General features: G+C 39.1%; 1 long non-coding RNA gene across 1 annotated transcript in view; it reads right to left on the bottom strand.

Moving 5' to 3' along the window:
- Positions 1-303: 303 nt before the first annotated feature.
- Positions 304-19,952, bottom strand: part of LOC110216085 (uncharacterized) — a 42,128-nt gene continuing 22,479 nt past the window's right edge. Inside the window, exon 2 of the long non-coding RNA XR_013486342.1 lies at positions 304-1,052. This is a non-coding gene — a long non-coding RNA (uncharacterized LOC110216085). The remainder of the gene's footprint in view (positions 1,053-19,952) is intronic.

Raw genomic sequence — 19,952 nt, 5'->3', positions numbered from 1 at the left:
GGTTGTCAATTTGGGATCTCTTTCAGGTGGTGATCGGTGGATTCTTTCTATGGTTATTTTTCCTTCTGGTTCTAGGATTTCCGGGCACTTTTCCTTTATGATTTCCTGAAAGATACTGTCCAGGCTCTTTTTTTTTTATCATGATTTTCAGGTAGTCCAATAATTAAATCTTCTATTTCTCATCAAGTAACTTGAGTACAAGATACTGACCCTTTATGTCCTCATTGCTCACGATCTTAGGACAGCATAAAATTACAATATGCTAAATCTCAAAAAATGTTTTAGAACATAAAATGTCAGAGCTAGAAGGAGCCCTAGATTGTAATAGTATAGAATGTTGAGGACCTTGGAATAGAGAATGTTAGAGCTGTAGGAGGCTTAGCAATCATCTAATCCTCCCCTCTCATTTTATACACATAGAAACCGAGTACCCAAAGAGTGACTTGTGCAAGTTCATGCAGCGAATTACAGTCCAAAACAAGAACTAGATCTTATATATTTAGTAATCTTTTCACTGTATCTCCTCACCATCTCTGTCAAATTCTACCTTATTTTCTCCAACAGATTGACTTCTCTAAAATCTCCATTTTCTCACTAATCTTTACTCTCTCCCTGTTTACTGGCTGATTTTCTACTATCTACAAAAATGTCCATGTCTCCCTTATCCTTCAAAAAACACTTGATCTGTCCAACCCCAGTAACTATTGCCTTATATCTCTCTTCCCTTTCATGGCTGAATTCCTTGAGAAGGTCATCTATAACCAACACCTTCACTCCCTCTCCTCTTACTTTCCTTTTAACCCTCTTCAGTCTGGCTTCCAGCCTCATTATTCAACTGAAACTGCTCTCTCCAATTACCAGTAGTTTTTCATTATCAAATCTAATGGCCTTTTCTCAATATTGATCTTCTTAGATCTCTTGGAAACCTTTGACATTGCTGTTCACCCTCCTCTCCTTCATCTTCTTCAGGTTCTCTTCTTTGTCCTGATTCTCCTACTTCTCAGACCACTTCTTCTTAAGTCTTCTTTGCAGGATCTTCATCCAGGTAGCACCTATTAACCATGAACAATATACTAAGATACACCTAATACTTATAAAAACACAATTTCACAACATTCTTGAAAGGAGGGTAGGGAGGGAAAAAGGGAAATAAGGAAAGAGGGAGAAAGGAAGGAAGGAAGGAAGGAAGGAAGGAAGGAAGGAAGGAAGGAAGGAAGGAAGAAGGAAGGAAGGAAGGAAGGAGGGAGGAGGAAGGAAGGAAGGAAGGAAGGAAGGAAGGAAGGAAGGAAGGAAGGAAAGAAGGAAGGAAGGAAGGAAGGAAGGAAAGAAGGAAGGAAGGAAGGAAGGAAGGAAAGAAGGAAGGAAGGAAGGAAGGAAGAAGGAACGAAGGAGGGAGGGAGGGATTAAGGGAGGGAAAGAGAGACAGAGAGAGACAGAGAGAGAGAGAGAAAGAAAGTTGCAGAAGTACCCATGTTCATGACTAGATCATGCTAATATAATAAATAGTTATGACTTTACCTAAATTAATGTATACACTTAATATTATTCTATGACCTCCCACATTCTCCGATTCCTAGATGTAATGTTATAAAGCAAAACAAAATAATGAAAAATTCATTTAGAGCAGGAGTTCTTAACTTGGAGACCACCAAGGTTCATGGATATATTTCAAGTGAAGTGAGCTATGATTTTTAATATAGTTTGATAATTGTAATCCTACTTATTTTATTTTGTGCATTTAAACTCTGAGAAAGAGTCTACTGGCTTCATCAGACTGCCAAAATAGGTCCTTCCCCCATAACACACACACACCACGCACACACACAAATGTTAAGAATCCCTGCTTTAGAGGAACAAAAGTCTAGAATCTTATAGGAAATAATAGAAAGGAGGAATAAAAGCAGAATCACACCTCCAGACTTCAAATGTTATTATAACATGGTAGTTGTCAGTCAATCAGAAGAGCATTTATCAAGCACCTACTATTTAGTACTTGTTTTAGAAATGCAAAAGTATATCAGTGGACCAGACTAGATAAGCAAGAATCAGAAGCAATTAAACTCAATACCTCAGTGCTTGACAAACCCAAGGACATAACTACTTGGGGAAGGATTCCCTATTTAACAAGAGAACTAGAAAAAACTGTGAAGTAACTTGGTAAAAAAGAATAATAATAATAATTTCTATCAGCATCTTACATCATAGGCATTAACTAGTTCCAAATGAACAAGGATTTAAATATAAAAGATAACAACATTCATTTTCAGTGGATAAAAATAGAGATATCTTTCATAATTATGAATGGGAATCATTACCAAACAACAACAACAATAGCTGGCATTTATATGTCACTTTGAAGTTTGTAAAGTGGGTTAAGTGACTTGCCCAGGGTCACACAGCTAATAAGTATCTGAGACCAGATTTGAACTCATAAAAATGAGTCTTCCTGACTCCAGGTTTGAAGACTGTAACCATCGAGCCACCTAGCTGCTCCTGAAAGGTCTTTACTGATCCCTGTAGTAGGTCCTTTTTCCTTCCTCCAGCTTTCCTCCTCACTCCTTGCCCATCCACCCCAGCAAAATTGCTTTGTAGTTACTTCATATGTATTTTGCATTTTCTTATTTGTGTCCATATCATCCACTGAACGCTATTGTCTCTCTCTGGGCAACTCCTTAACGTCAGAGAGTGTTTTCATTATTGTCTATGTAAGGGAAACTTACAAGAAGACTAGTCTCCCTGAGTTCAAATCTGGCCTCAGACACTTACTAGCTGTGTGATCTTGGACAAGTCACTTAACTCTGTCTGCCTCAGTTTCCTTTTCTATAAAATGAGCTGGAGAAGGAAATGACAAACCACCCCAATATTTTTGCCAAGAAAACCCCAAATAGGGTCCCAAACAGTTGGACATGACTGAACAAAAACAAAAAGCACCTAGCACCTGGAACACAGTAGGTGCTTAATGGAGCTTTGTCCAATTGACTTGAATTGAACTTAACTAAATTGATTCTAAACTGAGTTGAGTTGAATTCAATGACAAACAAATCCTTCCTTGTCCTAAACAGAAGTGAATTTTCTAATATTATTTTTTTAATCAAATTTAAAAGTGTTCCCCTTGTGCCCCACTGCATGGCACACTCTAAGAGGTTGACTGTCTTGCCAATCTCTAGTCCAGAGGCAGAACCTGAAGGCTTGTCAGTTAATGGTTCAGAGGGGCTAAGTTGCTAACTAGCCCAGAGCCAGAGTCATGCCTTTGGCAAAGGTGATGTGAGCAATGCCAATAAATGCAGGGAGAAAATTGCTACTTAGAGAGAAAAAATCATCACTGACTTCACAAAGGGGTCAAGGGTAGGCCATGTGGAATGGAGTTGGAAAGTCTAGGGGAATCCTAGGATTTGAGAGTTGGAAGGGACTTGAGAAAACATCTAATCTAGTCCTAAATGTAAACTATCATGACAAATGAGGAAATAGGCCCTAAAAGATAAGAAATGACTTACCTAAGGTTACATAAGTCATCATGGAAATAGTGCTAATTACTTAATAACGGGAAATCATCAAGTTTTAAGGTTTACAAAGTGATTTCCTTATAATACTCCTATAAACTAAATAGTGAATAAGTGTTATTTTCCAGATTTATGAATGAGGAACTTGAGGTTCAGAGATTTTAAATGGCTGGACTGGAGAACAAAGATCTGAGTTCAGGTTTTCCCTGTGTTCAGTTCTTGTGTTCTACATAGTCTGCCACTTCATTTCCCCCTCTTCATCCTGGTTCTTTCTGGTATATATTCATGTGGATCTGTTCCTTATTCCTTAGATAAAAATCCCTCAAATCCTTGATTAGCTCGCCCTGAGAGTCCCCATGTTTGTTCCTCTTTCTTCTTCTTAAGACCATACAGAGCTGTTTCTCAAAGAAAAAAGAGCTATTTAGGTGTGAGGGATTCAGGGAAGGGGTTAGATTGCTATGTACTATGATGACTATTTCTTATTTTACAAATTAACCAAGAGATCATATAATAACTTGTGAAAGAAAAAAAATCCCTTGGACAAAAAGCAGATAAACAGTATGTAATCTGGAGTGGCATATTTATTACTTGAGATATAGAAAAGAGTCACAGTCATTTACACGATCAAGGGAGTGTGTAACACACAGCAGCGTTCTCTGTAAGTGCTTTATTGTCCTTATTCAGTCATTTCAGTCATGTCCGACTCTTCATAACCTCATTTGAGGTTTTCTTGGCAGATACTGGAGTGCTTTGCCATTTCCTTCTCCAGCTCATTTTATAGATGAGAAAGCTGAGGCAAACAGGATTAAGTGACTGGCCCAGGGTCACAGCTGGTAAGTGTCTGAGGCCAGATTTGAATTCAGGAAGATGAGTCTTTCTGACTTTAAGCCCATCACTCTACACTGTGCCATGTAGCTAGCCACCTAAAAGTAGGAGATCTCAATCAACATTGTAGGGCACCCCTAGGAAGAATTAGAAGAAATTCATGGGAAGGATAACTAGGAGAAGACTTGGGGCTGCCATATACTCAATTAGAGCCATCACTCTAGAGCTGGAAGGAACCTCAGAAGACAATCTTCTTCATTTTACAGGTGAGGCTAAGTAGAATGTTCAAGGTCACATAGGTAAACCTCACAGGCAGGTTTTTAATACAATTCTGCTAGCTCAAGAGCTGGTTTTCTTGCCTTCCAAGAAAGGGTTGTCTACACATTACGTCTTACCCAGGTGGTTTAAAATGTGTATTTTGTGAAACTATCTTTTTTGCTTTTACTCATATATCTAGGGTAACTTATTTCCAGTGACCTTGTATCCATACCTACACCTTCATCTATGCAATAAGGAAACAGAAAGTGGGGACTTATTTTCTCCATGACTCTCCCCTGTTTCCAACAGAGAGGATAGATATCTATGACCTTCAGGTCTCTAGCTCATCTATAGAAGCACCAATTTCTTTTGGCCAATTGTCCACTTCCATTTCAGGGGAATTAGCTGTCCCTGACTAAATGATTTCTAAGGTCTCTCACAGTTATAACATTTTATGATTCTATTAATTATCCTTAGGGCATAATAAGGCCCTGTACCACTCAGAGAATTTTAATATGAAAACCCTCCCCATTCTCGAAACAAAGTGTAGAATATTCGAGCCAGAAAAGAACCTAGAGAAGAGAACATCAAGTCCAAGGCCCTCATTTCACAGAGGAGGACATTGAGACCTAAAGTAAACCATCTTGCTCTAAGTCATAGATGCCCCAAATCCTACCATCAAGAATCCTGCACATTTCTACAAAGCTTCATTGTCTACAGAGTCTATTCAGAGCCTCTGTGGTTGTCATGGCAGATATGGTTATCTCTGTCCCCAGATTATAAAACTGTTAGTATGGGCATTTTACCCAAAATAACACTGAGATTTTCATTTTATAGGTGAAGAATGCAAGATGGGAAGAGTTGACTGGTTTTCCCAAGGTCACACTGCAGGTAGGTACCACAATTGAGACTTGAATCTGGGTCTCCAAAGCTGCCAGGCTAGTATTCTTTCTGCTAGGACATGCTACCATCGAGATACCCATCTATGTCTGTATAGCAATAGCAGTCAATGGGGCAGATGTCACTCAATTAAATATCAAACTCAAAGTAGTTATGAAAAAGAAAGGATTAGTGCCAGGTAGAGAACCTGTTCTTTTTTTTTTTTGATAATTTTTTGGGGGGAGCCAGGCAATGGGGTTAAGTGACTTGCCCAGGGTCACACAGCTAGTGTTATGTGTTTGAGACCAGATTTGAACTCAGGTCCTCCTGAATCTAGGGCTGGAGCTCTATCCACTGCACCACCTAGCTGCCCCCTAGAAAGCCTTTTCTTGCTGTGATCAGATCTGAAAAGACTACTGCAAAAAAAGAAATTGGTTCCTGGGACTTAGTGATTCTAAACTGATTGGGATCCCCCATGAAACTGGGAATCTCAAGAAATCCTTTTACTTCTGCTCAGTATCCCCAGTGAAACTGAGAATCTCTCCTCTTTCCATTTTTTTTCTCTGAGAGAAAGTTTATATTTCCCTGGATCTTTGAGATCATGTGGTACAACAAAGAACATAGAATGTTAGCTGGGGGTAGCCTTGGAACATAGAATGTTAGCTGGGGGAGCCTCAGAACATAGAATGTTAAGGCTGGAAGGGACTTTGGAATACATAATGTTAACAAGGAGGGTAATGAAGAGAGATTTAAGGCAGGAGAGTAGATAAGGAAGGAAGGAAGAAAGAAAGAAAGAAAGAAAGAAAGAAAGAAAGAAAGAAAGAAAGAAGAAAGAAAGAAAGAAAGAAAGAAGGAAGGAAGGAAGGAAAGGAAGGAAGGAAGGAAGGAAGGAAGGAAGGAAGGAAGGAAGGAAGGAAGGAAGGGAGGAAGGAAGGAAGGGAAGAAGGAAGGAAGGGAGGAAGGAAGGAAGGGAGGGAGGGAAGAAGAGGATTTGAATTATCAAACCTGAGTGAAGTGGCTGAAGTACTTCACTACTACTTACTTCTTTCTTTTTACTACACTTTTTTTTTTAATTGAAGAGTGATGGTTATGGAGAAAGGGGACAAGGAGCTCCATGAGAGAGAAAACCAGTTTGGTGATATATCTACTCAGGAAGCTTTGGAGTTTCAGTAGTAAAATTCCAGCACTTAGCACAATTCCTGACACAGAGCAGGCATTTAATTAAAGCTGGTTGATTGACTAACTAGGACCTGATCTACTGAGTGGGGGCCCCTGTCTTCACCAAAAGAAGTATGTTACTAATGTCCCAGAGGCGGCTAGCTCAGCAGTCGGGAATGAGCATTCACTGCGAACTGAGAAGACCTTGGCCCTCATCCCTCCTCCACAGTTTTCAGAGCTTAATTGTGTGACCTTGGGAAATCATTCTACTACTCTGAACATCAGTATGTTCCTATCTAAAATGGGTGTGATAACATGTGCCCTATCCTCTTTCACTGTGTTGGTGTGAATATGTATGAAGTACAGAAAAGTGCTCATCAAACTATTCTAATAACCCCCTCTAGAGTCACTGGCTCCACTCACATAGGCAATGTTAAGTTGGGTCCCCAGAGCTATGGCTGCTTTCATGGTTTTATGGGTAACCCTAAGAGAAGCAGTTTTCCTAATTCTGGCTCAATAATGCCCATGAGTATGCTTTTTTCTTTTAACAATGGGCCAACGGATTCATTTCTGTAGCAAAGACATTTACTCAAACGGTATGACAAAGACAGTAGTCACAAAACATTTCACCCAGTACCAAGGTTGTGTTCTCCTACAAACACAATCAAAGTATCTGTATGTGTTGGGTTGGAGGTGGTGGAGGGGACATAAACTTAAAGTATAAAAAGGTTGTTCTTTACATAACATATACAGCCAAGGTAACTCACAGCTCCAGAATGGTGGGATTAGATTCAAGGGAACTTGAGGCCTCAAGGGTACATGTTGCCCTTTAGGTCCTTAGGTGTAGCCTTTTTATTGAGGCCAAGTTTTAAGGAGCAAATCCTTTTGTTAATGGGGTGACCTTTGATTTTTTGGCACTTATTGCAGAAAGTAATCAGTGTTGACAAGGTAAGAGAATCAATGCTGGAGACAAAGGTGCAAAGTTGACTTCTCTATTCCAAGTCATGTTTAGCCTCAGAAGCCATGTAGTCCAAATCCTTCCTTCTACATATGAGGAAACTGAGGTCCAGAGAGGTTGTTAATAGCCTAAAGTCAGACGTAAATCAGAAGTGGGATTTGAACTCAGGACTTTCAAGACCAAAGTCAGTGTTCTTTCCATTGTATCTAGATGGAACAGGACGAATAGATCTAATTCTATAACAAGCAGGATTTGAAATAGGGCAGTAAACTTTATATCTTTATTTCCAGCATCTGGACTCTGCCATTACTATGTCATCTATGTATATAAGTATGTATATAATACATATGTGTGAATATATGTGTATATGTACATAAGTATGTGTGTATCTGTGTATCTGTATGTATGTGTGTGTGTATTTGTGTGCATGTGTGTATATGTGTATCTGTGTGCATGTGTGTATATGTGTATCTGTGTTTATCTGTGTATCTGTGTGCATGTGCATGTATATGTGTATCTGTGTGCATGTGTGTATATGTGTATCTGTGTGTTTGTGTGTATATGTGTATCTGTGTGCATGTGTGTGTATATGTGTATCTGTGTGTATGTGTGTGTAATATAAAGAATCAGTCTTGTAGAAGTCCAGAGAAGTATATTGTTGTTAGAGAAGGTTTCATGGAGGAGGTGAGCTTTGAATGGGATCCTGAGAGATTCATTGATTATAGCTCACAATTATATACATATGAGAGGTTACAACTCACAAGCTTTTCCCCATTTAATAGTATCAGATCTATTCAGCCACTTCTATCTGGGTAGAAAGGAAAGAATACTGGCTCTGAAATCAAAGAATGTAGGTTCAAATCCCATCTCTGAGACATACTATTTGGATGAATTTGGGCAAGTCACTTAACTGCCACGGGCTTCAGTTTTCTCATCTTTCAAAGGAAGGAGTTGGCTTACATAGCCTCTGAGTTTCCTTCTAGCCCTAAATCTGTGCATGGAAAACATGATTTGGAATAGGGAAGTTGATCTGGGGCTTTTATCTCCGGTGTTTGCCTCTGAGAGCCCTTCTAGCTCAAGAACTATGTGATTTTGTAACACGTAACGTGTGACAACCCACAGGTCAGGGACAACCAACTTCAGATGATTGGTGTGGGGTCCAGGACTGGTTATTCTAGAATAGACCACACGTGGGGCAGCTAGGTGGCACAGAGGATAGAGCACTGGCCCTGGAGTTAGGAGGACCTGAGTTCAAATCTGGCCTCAGACACATAACACTCACTAGCTGTGTGACCCTGGGCAAGTCACTTAAACCCATTGCCTAGCCCCCCCCCCAAAAAAAATAGAATAGACTACATGAGTTGTGGCAGTTTTTAGGCCCACAGAAACATCTAATCTTGTTTATTCCAAATCATAGAAAGGTTTCTGTTAATTATTCTCAATTTATTCTGTATATATGTCTTGTTTATACACAGTTGTTTACATGCTATTTCCTCCTTTGGATTGTGAACTGGAACTGTCTTTTATTTATCTTTTTATCCTCAGCACTACAATGCCTGCTACAATTTTGTTGTTGTTCAATTGTTTCAGTTGTGTCTGATTCTTTGTGGCCCTATGTGGGGTCTTCTTGGCAAAGATACTGGAGTGGTTTGCCATTTCCTCCAGTTCATTTTACAGATGGGGAAACTGAGGCAAATGGGGTTAAGTGACTTGAGCAGGGTCACACAGCTAGTAGGTGTCTGAGGCCAGATTTGAACTCAGGAAGATGAGTCATTGTGGCTCCAGGTCTAGCAGTCTATCCACCTAGCTGCCCTATGCCTGGCACATAATAGGCACTCAATGTTTTTTGACTGACCTCTCCACCTCATGTCACCATAGAATGTCCTCCCATTTCCTCCTTTCTTACAGGCCCCAACCAAAGCTAAAAATTATATCCTTTCTTTTCTTCCTTTATCCCGACTCCTTCCCCACCATATTCCCAATAACTCTACAGCCTTGGCAATTCTCCAGGTCTTAGGCAGCCTTACCCAAGCCTATTGGTCCTGAGTCAGAGAGGAACTGAAAAGTCAATGCAGCCGCCCACTTACTCCTTCTTCAAAAAAATATGTTTGCTTTGGTAGGTTCCAAGGATTCTAAAGCTCCCTGAGAACCTATAATAACAAACAAGACCCACTTCACTTAATCCCTCTAAGCTGGGTAAGAATACCTTCTTTGGAACACTACCATTTATATAACGTCTGCTAGTTTACCAAGCTCTTTCCTTCCAACACTCAGAGGAGGCAACAAGGCACATACCATTGACTCCATTTTACAAATAAGGAAATTAGAAATTTATATAGGTTAAATGACTTGCCCATGATCACACAGAAAGGAAATGGTGCCCTTAGAAGTTGAACCCAGATCTTCTGACCATGTGTGTCCATAGTCTGATGATCTTTCCTTTATGCCTTGTTGCCTCTCCCATAATAATAACTATTTTATGTTTAGAAAACAATTTCATACACATTATCTTATTTGATCTTCACTGTAACCTTTTGAGTTAAGTAACAAAAATATGTTGTTCCCACTCTACATATAAGGAAACTGATGCCCAGAAAATTTAAAAGACTCATGGATTCAAAAGTTCATAGGATTTACAGCTGGACAGGACCTCAGAGATTATGTAGTCCAATTCCATCATCATCATCATCAACATCATCATCATTATTGTTATTGTTATTATAAAGAATCTGAATGAACCCCAGAGAGGGGCAGTGACTTATCCAAAGTCAGACAGCTAGAAAGATGCAGACAGAAGGATTGAACCTAAATCTTCTGGCTCCCTAGTCCAGTGTTCATTAATGAAGAGGATGACAATGATAACTAGTGTTTTTATAGATCTTTAAGGTTTGCAGAGCATTTTACATATGTCAACTCATTAGATGCTCATGACAACCTTGTAAGGTCAGTGCTATTATTATCCTCATTTTGAAGATGAGGATACTGAGGCAGACAGCAACGAAGTGACTTGCTACGGTCACAAAATTAGAGAGTGTCTAAATTACCCATTCAGTCTGTTGAGAGTGAAAGTAATTATTGCTCACAGTACTTGGTTGATATGCAGAAAAGGCAAAAGGCAATGGAGAGAAATTAAGAGTTTAAACAAGGAAGCTCCAAGTGTCTATCCCCACTTTCTCTCTCAATAGGAGCTTATCCTACCTAAGCAGCTCTCACAAAGCAGTGGAGTCCATATTCTGTTTATTTTGCCCGGGAGAAAAAAAAAATGGTGAGAGAGTATATTCTGAATCATTCTTTTGAAGATTTGACCGGTTAGCCACAACACTGTGTGTGAAAGCAGTTCTGATCAAAGATAAGAGTCACGCTCCTCAAAATAAGCAGTATAAATATTCAGAGTAAAGGGCCAGAAGCATGATCGATCTGGTCGTGACATAGGAAGTGAGGACTAGGAAGGTTTAATGAGGATCACATAACCAGCTCATATGAATGAACAACCAACTCTGCATCCATGGGTCATGATGTTCAGTGACTTGAGACAGCAGAGACTTGAATATAATAGTCAAAATATTTACTAAGTGCCTACTGTGTGCCTGGGGGAGGGACGTGGGTATTTGGGAAGGACTAGCACCTCTGGTATGAAGGCTCCCAAGCCCTTTTCAGGGCTGCTGATCCACTTTTAGTGTTTACCTATCACCCAACTCCCCCCTGTGACTTTAAGAAGCTGTAGCATGCCCAGGGGCCACATTCTGGCAAAATTATATTGGTAAGAGGGCTAAGACACGTTGAAGGGAACTGACAGGTCTCAAACCCATTGGGGGTTAGAGGGATATCTACCCCAAGCACATAAAGACTTCTCCTGGTGGAACGGGCAGATGAGAACAATATGTTCCAATGGCCATGAAAGTGGCTAAAGCAAGTTCTGTGGAGCACTTAGAGCTTGGTCAGACATTGAAGAAGCAGAGGCTTCCAGGCCATGACCAGTCATCTTGACTTTTGTCCTGCCACTGGACTCAAATGACTCTGGAAGAGAGAGTGAGGCTACCTCACTTAAATCCAATTCACAAGCAAGTGAAGATGTCACCCATCGTGCACTGTCTTTCCACAGTATTGTGATGTCATTAGTCCTCTTTGAAAATGAAGGACAAACAACAACAACAACAAACTATGTGCCAAGCACTATATGAAGGGATCGAATTATCTTAGACTTTTGATAGACATGAGGTGTCAAGATATTGGAGGTAAAGGACAGAAGGTAGAAGATGATGCATCCTTATCAAGTCACTGGTGAACAATGAAAGCACAAACATGAGAAAACAGGATGAATCCAATAGAGGGAAGGGACTAGGATAAGGGAGAGGAATGAAGGGGGTAAGGTGTCTTAGCTCAGGTTGGAAAAGAGCCATCAAAGAAAATTCCTCTGGCAGAGAAGATATATGTTTACAGAAAGACACAGGGATCGTGTAATGGATTTTTAATGGGGGGAGGGGAAGGGGAGAGGATATATATTTTAGGAGCTTATCTTCTCTGAGGACCACATCAAGGAAGGGGGAAGGAAGGAAAGAAGGAATGGAGGGAGGGAGGAAAAAAAGATTAATAACTTAAGCAAATTCAAAGAATTTAGTATTGCGCGAAACCAGAGGGATTAGGAGGGGAAAAACAGTGTGGAAGTAGACTAGCATCAAAATAGAATAAACAAAATAGTTAACAGGACAAAGCACTGACTGAAAACAAGAAAAAAAAATATAAAAAAAAATAAATGGAGAGAAACATAAGCCTGACATACCAATTTAAAAGGGAATAGGTTAAACAATACAATAAAAATGATGGTAAAGATAAGGAAACAAAACCCACCTATTTGTTGCATACAAGAAACACATCTTAAAAATTATGACATAATGATTTTTTTAAATGTTCAATGTATCAGGGCTTAGAGCATTCATTAGAGACAACCTTTAGTCAAGATCACTAACTGTCAGATTCAAACTCTAAAGGGTAAAGAATGGGAGTGGAGGGAATTAGATCCCAGACTACCACTCCACCAAACCTCAGAGAATAGCCAGTGTCCTCAACTATGTTTCTTTATTCTCTTTCTACCACTCCATTTCTTCTTGCTTTTGGCAGTAAAATAAAATTCCAATTCAAGAGACTTGATTTTAAGCCATATAATCCTATTCAGCTTGGACCATGATTTCTTCCAATAACCTCTTTCTTCCTGGGCATCAAGCCAGGAAGGTACAGGGTGAGGGATTGATGTTAGCCATTAATACAAGTGCACTTAAAATAAAAATATGACTACTTCTGCATACTCTCAATAAGCAATCTTCGGTGGATCTCGTAACTCACTGCTGAAACTGAAAGTATGCAACAGATTTGATTAGCCACATCAAGGAGGGATGGCCTCCGGCAAAATTATAAGTTATTAAAATTGGTCTTTGATATTCTGTTCTACCTTCTTTCTATATCTTTTGTCTATCCTTTCAGTCTGGCCTTGACTATTTCCTTATGCTGTCAGTAATCTCTTTCAACCCCAATCTCCCAGAATTGTAAAATATCAGTTAAAAAAGGGCTTTGTAGTTAAGAAAGGACTTTGTAACTGATAGACCAAGTTGTCCACTACTTCAACTCTGTCTCCTAAAGTTCTCCCTTCCCCCATTTTACAAGTGAGGAAACAAATTTTGGAAGGATGGGCTCGTACAAGGCATTCTTAGCCTCTGTCTAAGCCAGTGTCTCAATGCTTCTTGTGACAGCACTGGGGCCGGGGGGGGGGGGGGGAAGGAAGGAGGGGAAGGAGAGATAAAGATAGTTAATTAAGCTGTCTGTGGTCTTATAGACCAAAACTAAATAATCCAACAATAAATTCCTGATTGATCATTACACTTGGTCTGACCAGAAAGCCTATTTAATCTTGGTAAAATAAAAACACTTAAAACAGCCTTAACTTGCTCCTGAATGGTACCCAAATTAATAGCTCAATTCAGTGAAGGGTAGAAGTGGGAGAACAATTTAACGGGGAATTTAGCATCTTGTAGAACCTCCAAAGTAATATTAATATTCCCCCCAAAAAAAAAACCCCAAGAATATATATGTATTATTTTAAGATTTGACGGGGAAATAAAGAGAAAGTATTGTTTACAAATGTGTCAACTTGAGCTGCTGACTTTCCCTCTCTGGGCCTCAAAGGAAGGATATAAAATGAAGGAGTTGAACTCAATTGTTTCTAAGGGTCTATCCAGACTTAATAATTTGTGTTCCATGAAATATAGTTCTAATGCCCTAGGCTCCCTCTGTCTCTGTACCAAGGTAACTCCAGGCTGTTAAATTTTTTTACCCAACCAGTTTCCTATTTATCACTTAGGGTAGGGTATAACCAGTATTGGAGAGTATTTTTCCACAGATGCCTACTTAAAGGTAGCAGCTCTTAAAATGGTAGAGCTGGAAAGGACTTTAGAGACCATATGTTCTAACCCCTTCCTTTTCCAAAGAAGCAATCTGAAAACCAGAGAGAAGACTCACTTGTCTGCCCTTGGAAAAATACAAGGAGTTGGACTATTTATTTAAGAATTGCATATGTCTTTGTCTTGGTAAGTTCACTCCCAGATATTTAATGCATTGGGATGTGTTGTCTTAAATGAGATTTCTCTTCCTATCTCTTCTCTTGAGTTTTGTTGGGAAAAAAAAAGAAAGGCTGATGATTGTCGTGCACTTATTTTGTATCATGCTAATTTAGTAAAGCTATTAATTGTTGCAATTAAATTTTTTCATTGACTCTCTGGGCTCCTCTAAGTAAACCATTATATTGTTTGCAAATGGAAATAATCTTGCTTCTTCTCTACTTAGCTAATTCCTCCAATTTCTTTTTCTTGTCTCACTAGCATAGATAAAATTTCTAATATTATTAAATAATTGTGAAGACAATATACATCTTTACCTTGAAACTAATGTTATTGGGAGAGTTTCCAGTATTTCTCAATTGCAAATAATACTAGGTTTTGCTTTTAAAAGTGTTTTGTTAAAGATAATATTGAACTTCTTTACAACCAACTAAACATATTTAGGACCTATTTAGATTAAAATTAGTTCATTTCAACATATAAAGTAGCCAAGATATTTTTCATTATTCCCCTAATATGAGGTTTTTAACTAGAGGTCCTTAACTTGTTTATTTGGGGAGGATGTTGGGGTTTTTTTTAACTATTTTGAAAACTGTATTAGTTTCCTTCATAATCCTATGTATTTCATGTTATGTATTTAGAACAATATTCTGAGAAAGGGCCAATAGGCCTCATTAACCCCATTAAACTGCCAATGAGTCTGTGAAACAAAAAAAAGTTAGAAACCCTTGCTCTAAGTCCTCATAAACATTTTAAATAAACACGTTTGATCAAATTAAGGAAGCATTCTTTTTAAAAAGTACTAAATACAAATAAGTGCTGTATTTTGTTAAATGCTTTTAATATATGTATTGATATAAATGATCATGTGATTTAAATTTATTTTTTGGTTAGTGAATTATTAATGAATCCATGAAGTTCTACTCAAAATGGTGTGGAGGTAACCATGGGTTCCCAAAGGGCATGCCAGAAGATTTTGGAAAGGCTTAGTGTGTGGACCCAGCCCAGATGCAGACTACAGCTTTCCAAGACCCAGCCTCACTAAAGACACAAAAGCTGGTCTCTTGACCAGCAGGCTGGTCACTTGGTGATGAATTTTTTTGACCATGACAACCAATGTAACAAAGAAAAATACAGTCCTGAGTAGCCCATTTCTGTTCCTGATGGTGACAGTGATAAAAAGAAAATGGGAAGGGGGGCCAAAAGCTCTAAGAATCACAGTTTTTAGATCATCTAGAAATATTCATTTAACTATTGATAATATAAATGTGAGTTCCTAGTTCAGTGCCCAAGGAGTAGACATACTAGTGGAGGAAATAAATCATATGAATCATGGCATTCTCACCATAAATTAAACTAGAAGACAAAAGTAATTTGCCTGTTAATGGAAGGATGTCTCACAGGTTCTCCTTGGAGATGCAAATGAAGGAGATGGTAGAGTTGGTTTCATTATGAGTCCAAAGGCAACAAGAAACATCATTGCATGAGACACTTGGCCATCTTGTCTTACAGTGCCTATGAGGAGCACACAAATGGAAATGGAGTGGCATGTTGTAGGAATGAATAGGCTGAAATACATTATCAACAAAGAATGGTATAATAGTGCTTTTAGCATCAAGCTAAAAGACATCATTAGAGAAGAAGTGATGCAGTGGAGAAGAACGTGGGCCTGAAGTCAGAAAGACTCATTTTCCTAAGTTCAAATCAGGCCTCAGATACTTACTAGCTGTGTGACCCTGGGCAAGTCACTTAATCCTGTTTGCATGAGTTTCCTCATCTGTAGAATGAGCTGGAGAAGGAAATGGCAAATCACTCTAGTATCTTTGCCAAGGAAACCCCTAATGGGGTCATAAGGAGTTGGACAAGATTGAAATGACTAAACAGCAACATGATCAGAAACCATGTGGTTTAATCACCTATCAAGGGCAAAGGATAACAGATAGACAGAGTGAATACTCTGTTAGTATCTACACAATGTCAGGGGGTCTAAAGGGTGGCTCCCAGTATGGCAAGTAGGTACCTTGGACAGCACATACAGGAGGACATAGATTAGAGTCACACAGAATGGGAAGCCATATGTAGACTGCAACCTGTACCCCTGAAGAGAGAATCCACAGTAATGCTAAAAGGTTGATGAAGATGAAGACTTTTGACTATAAGGTGATAGACTAGAATTGCAGTATGAGACAGGTATTTACAGGGACAATGTGTTGATTTTATTTATATAACTATAATTATTTGTTATGGGAGGGATTTTATTTGGGCAGGAGGATTTTATTCAGAGAGGTGAGTCGGTGGCAATGATAGTAATGCCAAAAAAAAAAAAGGAAGGAAAGAAGGAAGGAAGGATAGAAGGAAGGAAAGAAGGAAGGAAGGATAGAAGGAAGGAAGCATGGAAGGAAGAAACAGAAAAAAGAGCATCAATAAAACATTGAAAAGTACACAGAGGAGAACCAAAAGAAGTTTGGCAGAGATGTACAAAAGCAGAGCAATGTCAATACTATAGTGTTAAATTTTATATATAATTTTAAAAATATGTAATAGAAACTCATGGTTCCTTAGCTGATCCTTTTTCTGTTTTTAATACATGGAAATGTTCATGCTTGTTGATTCCTATTAAGTTTAGAATAAACTTTAGGAGGTACAGTGGATAGAGTACCAGGCCTGGAGTCAGGAAAACTCATCTTCCTGAGTTCAGATCTGGCCTCAGACACTCACTAGCTCTGTGACGCTGGGCAAGTCATTTAACCCTGTTTGCCTTAGTTCTTCATCTGTAAAATGAGCTAGAGAAGGAAAAATAAATCACTCCAGTATCTTTGCCAAGAAAACCCCAAATGTGGTCACAGAGAATCAGACACAACTGAAACGACTGAACAACAACAAAATTAAGTTTAGAATAAACAAGAAATTCTTAATTTAAAACTAAAAAATAACCACAGAATTGGAAGTAGAGGTCATCTTTTCTAAGTGATATCTGAACAAGATTTCCTTCTCACATCCCCATCAATACTCATCTGGTCTCCACTTGAAGACTTCTAGTGAAAGGGAACTCAATGAAATCTATGATGGAGTTGGGGGAGAAGGGCCTCTAATTGTTGGGAGGTTTTTCCTTACTTTGAGCCTAAATCTGACTCCCTAACCTCTACCCACTTCTCCCTTCTGTGTCCAGTCAAAACAAGTGCAATCTATGCTCACCACTGCAATCCTTCAAACACTTATGGAAAGTTATCGTGTGCCTCCATTCTGCTCCCAACCATTTTCTTTTCTAGACTAATAATTCCCAGTTCTTTCATCCAATACCTATATGGCATAGTTACCAATTTCCTCAGCTTTCTGGTCATCCTCTTTAGGACATACTCCAATTCATCCTCCCTAAACAGTGATGTCCATTACTGAGCATAATTCTCCAGATGTGTCAAATTTGGCCTGACCTACCTCATAGAGATTCCGTGGAGATCAAATAAAATAATGTATTTAAAAGTGTTTTGAAAACTATAAAGAGCTATAAAAATGGAGAGTACTGATTATTAGTTGAACCTGATTTTTTGGAGCTTAAGAAAATAGGAAGTTTGGTTTGTCCTATTTTTCCCCTATTAGGTGATAACCCAGCACATTAATGCCTGAGGCAAGGAGTATCTCACATCCTTTATTAACTAATGGTCAGTTTTCCTGGCTTACTTCAAGTCCCAGCTAAAATTCCACTTTCTACAAGAATCTTTTCCCAATTCCTCCTTAACACTGCTGCCTTCCCTATGTTAATTATTTCCAATTCATCCTGTCTCTACCTTGTTTGTACATAGTTGCTCGCATGTGGTCTCTCCTATTAATAATAATAATAGTAACAGCACTTACTATGTGCTTTACAAATCTCATTTGATCTCCACTTTGCAACTCCTGTCCTGCCTGGTTTCAAATAATTAGACCAAGATCCCCTTCCCAGAATAAGCTCATTACTGCTAAACTTACCAGCTGCAACTAATTTCAAGCCTTGATGGACACCATCTCCCTCAGGCTCCGGTCCCCTCCGATTGGAGGGCTGAAGGGCAGATCCCAAACTCCTCCCAATGCCTTTCTTTCTAGAGGGCACAGTGCAGGCACTTAATAAATGTTCATTGGATTGATCCTCACAACAAGCCTGGAATGTGGGTGCTATTATTATCTCCATTTTACAGATGAGGAAACTGAGGCAAATGAAAGTTAATGACTTGCCTTGGGTTATATAGCTAGTAAGTTTGTAAGACAGTATTTGAACCCAGGTCTTCATGACTCCAGGCTGGATCCTCTATCCATTGAGTCACTCACTCAGCTGCCCCATTAGATTGTAAGCTCATTTAAAGCAGCAACTATTTTTTTTTGCTCTGTTCTGTTTTGCTTATTTGTTTGTTTCTTTTGCATTTTCTGTATCCCCACAACTTAGCACAGTGCCTGGCACATAATGGTCACTTAATAAATGGCTTTGCAGATTTGACTTGGCTTGAGCATATTGTTCATGCTGCTGCTGCTGCTGCTGCTGATGATGAAGATGATGAAGATGATGATGAAGATGATGAAGGTGATGATGATGATGACGATAACGGGAGGGAAAAGGGAAGAGGGCTTCAAGTCTCTCCCTACTCCAGTCCATCTTCTACTCAAGTGTCAAAATGATCTTTCTAAACCACAGGTCTAAAAATGCCCACACTCCTATTTTAAAAATTACAATGGCCCCCTATTACTTCTAGGATCAAACATAAAATTCTCTCTTTGGCTTTTAAAGTCCTTCATTACCCGACTTCTTTAAACCTCTCTAATTTTCTTTCATCTTATGCCCCTCCATGTCATACCCTGTGATCCAGAGACATCAGCCTCCTTGCTGTTCCTCAAATATAACACCCCATTTCCCAGCTCCAGGCATTTTCACTGGCTGTCCTCCTTGCCTGGAATTCTCTCTCTCTCTCTCTCTCTCTCTCTCTCTCTCTCTCTCTCTCTCTCTCTCTCTCTCTCTCGATCTCCACTTCCTGGCTTCTCTGCCTGTATTCAAGTAAGTCCTAACTAAAATCTCCATATGTACAGGGAGACTTTCCCAATCCCCCTGAAGCCTTCTCTGTATAATTATCTCCAATTGACCTGTCTATATATCATTTGTACAGAGTTGTTTGAACCTTGTTTCACCCAATAGACTGTGAGCTCCTTGAAAGCAGAGACTGTTTGCCTTCCTTTTCATTCCCGGCACTTATCACTAGGTCTGGCTCAGAATAGGTACTAAATAAATGCTTGACTTACTGACTTGACTTACCCATTACCTGCTCATTGACTGTACTAATGATGATGATAACTTTATATTTGTTGGCAACTAAAGTGTATTTCTCCACTAATGGAACAATTTCTCATATAATGCCTTTGGACTTGGACAGGATAGAACTCATGTCCAGAGATCCATATTTTCCTGAACAACTGACATCAGTTCAAACATGACTCCACACGAAAGGGATGTCAAGGCACTTCCTTTCAAGTCAATTTTAAACATTCAGTTATATCCCTCTTATGAAATGGTGATAAAACCACTATAAGATGCCCATGAGAAAACAGAATGCATTTAATGTTTGTAAATGTCTTATCCATTTGCTTTGCTAATGAGATTGTGGGTGGTTTTTTTTAAATTTTACTTCTAACTTTGAAAATTATATAGCCTTGGGTGACTGAGTTTACAAAGGCCTGGAAGAGAGGAAAAGGACACGGAGGAGGGGGAACAGGAAGAACCTGCAGGTTTAATGTGAGTCAGTGGTG

The sequence above is a fragment of the Phascolarctos cinereus genome, unplaced genomic scaffold (assembly GCF_003287225.1).
Source record: "Phascolarctos cinereus isolate Bilbo 61053 unplaced genomic scaffold, phaCin_HiC Scaffold_4;HRSCAF=312, whole genome shotgun sequence".
In the NCBI taxonomy this organism is placed as follows: domain Eukaryota; kingdom Metazoa; phylum Chordata; class Mammalia; order Diprotodontia; family Phascolarctidae; genus Phascolarctos; species Phascolarctos cinereus.
Note: the sequence above shows the minus strand (reverse complement) of the source record. Positions and strands in the feature narration are given on the sequence as shown.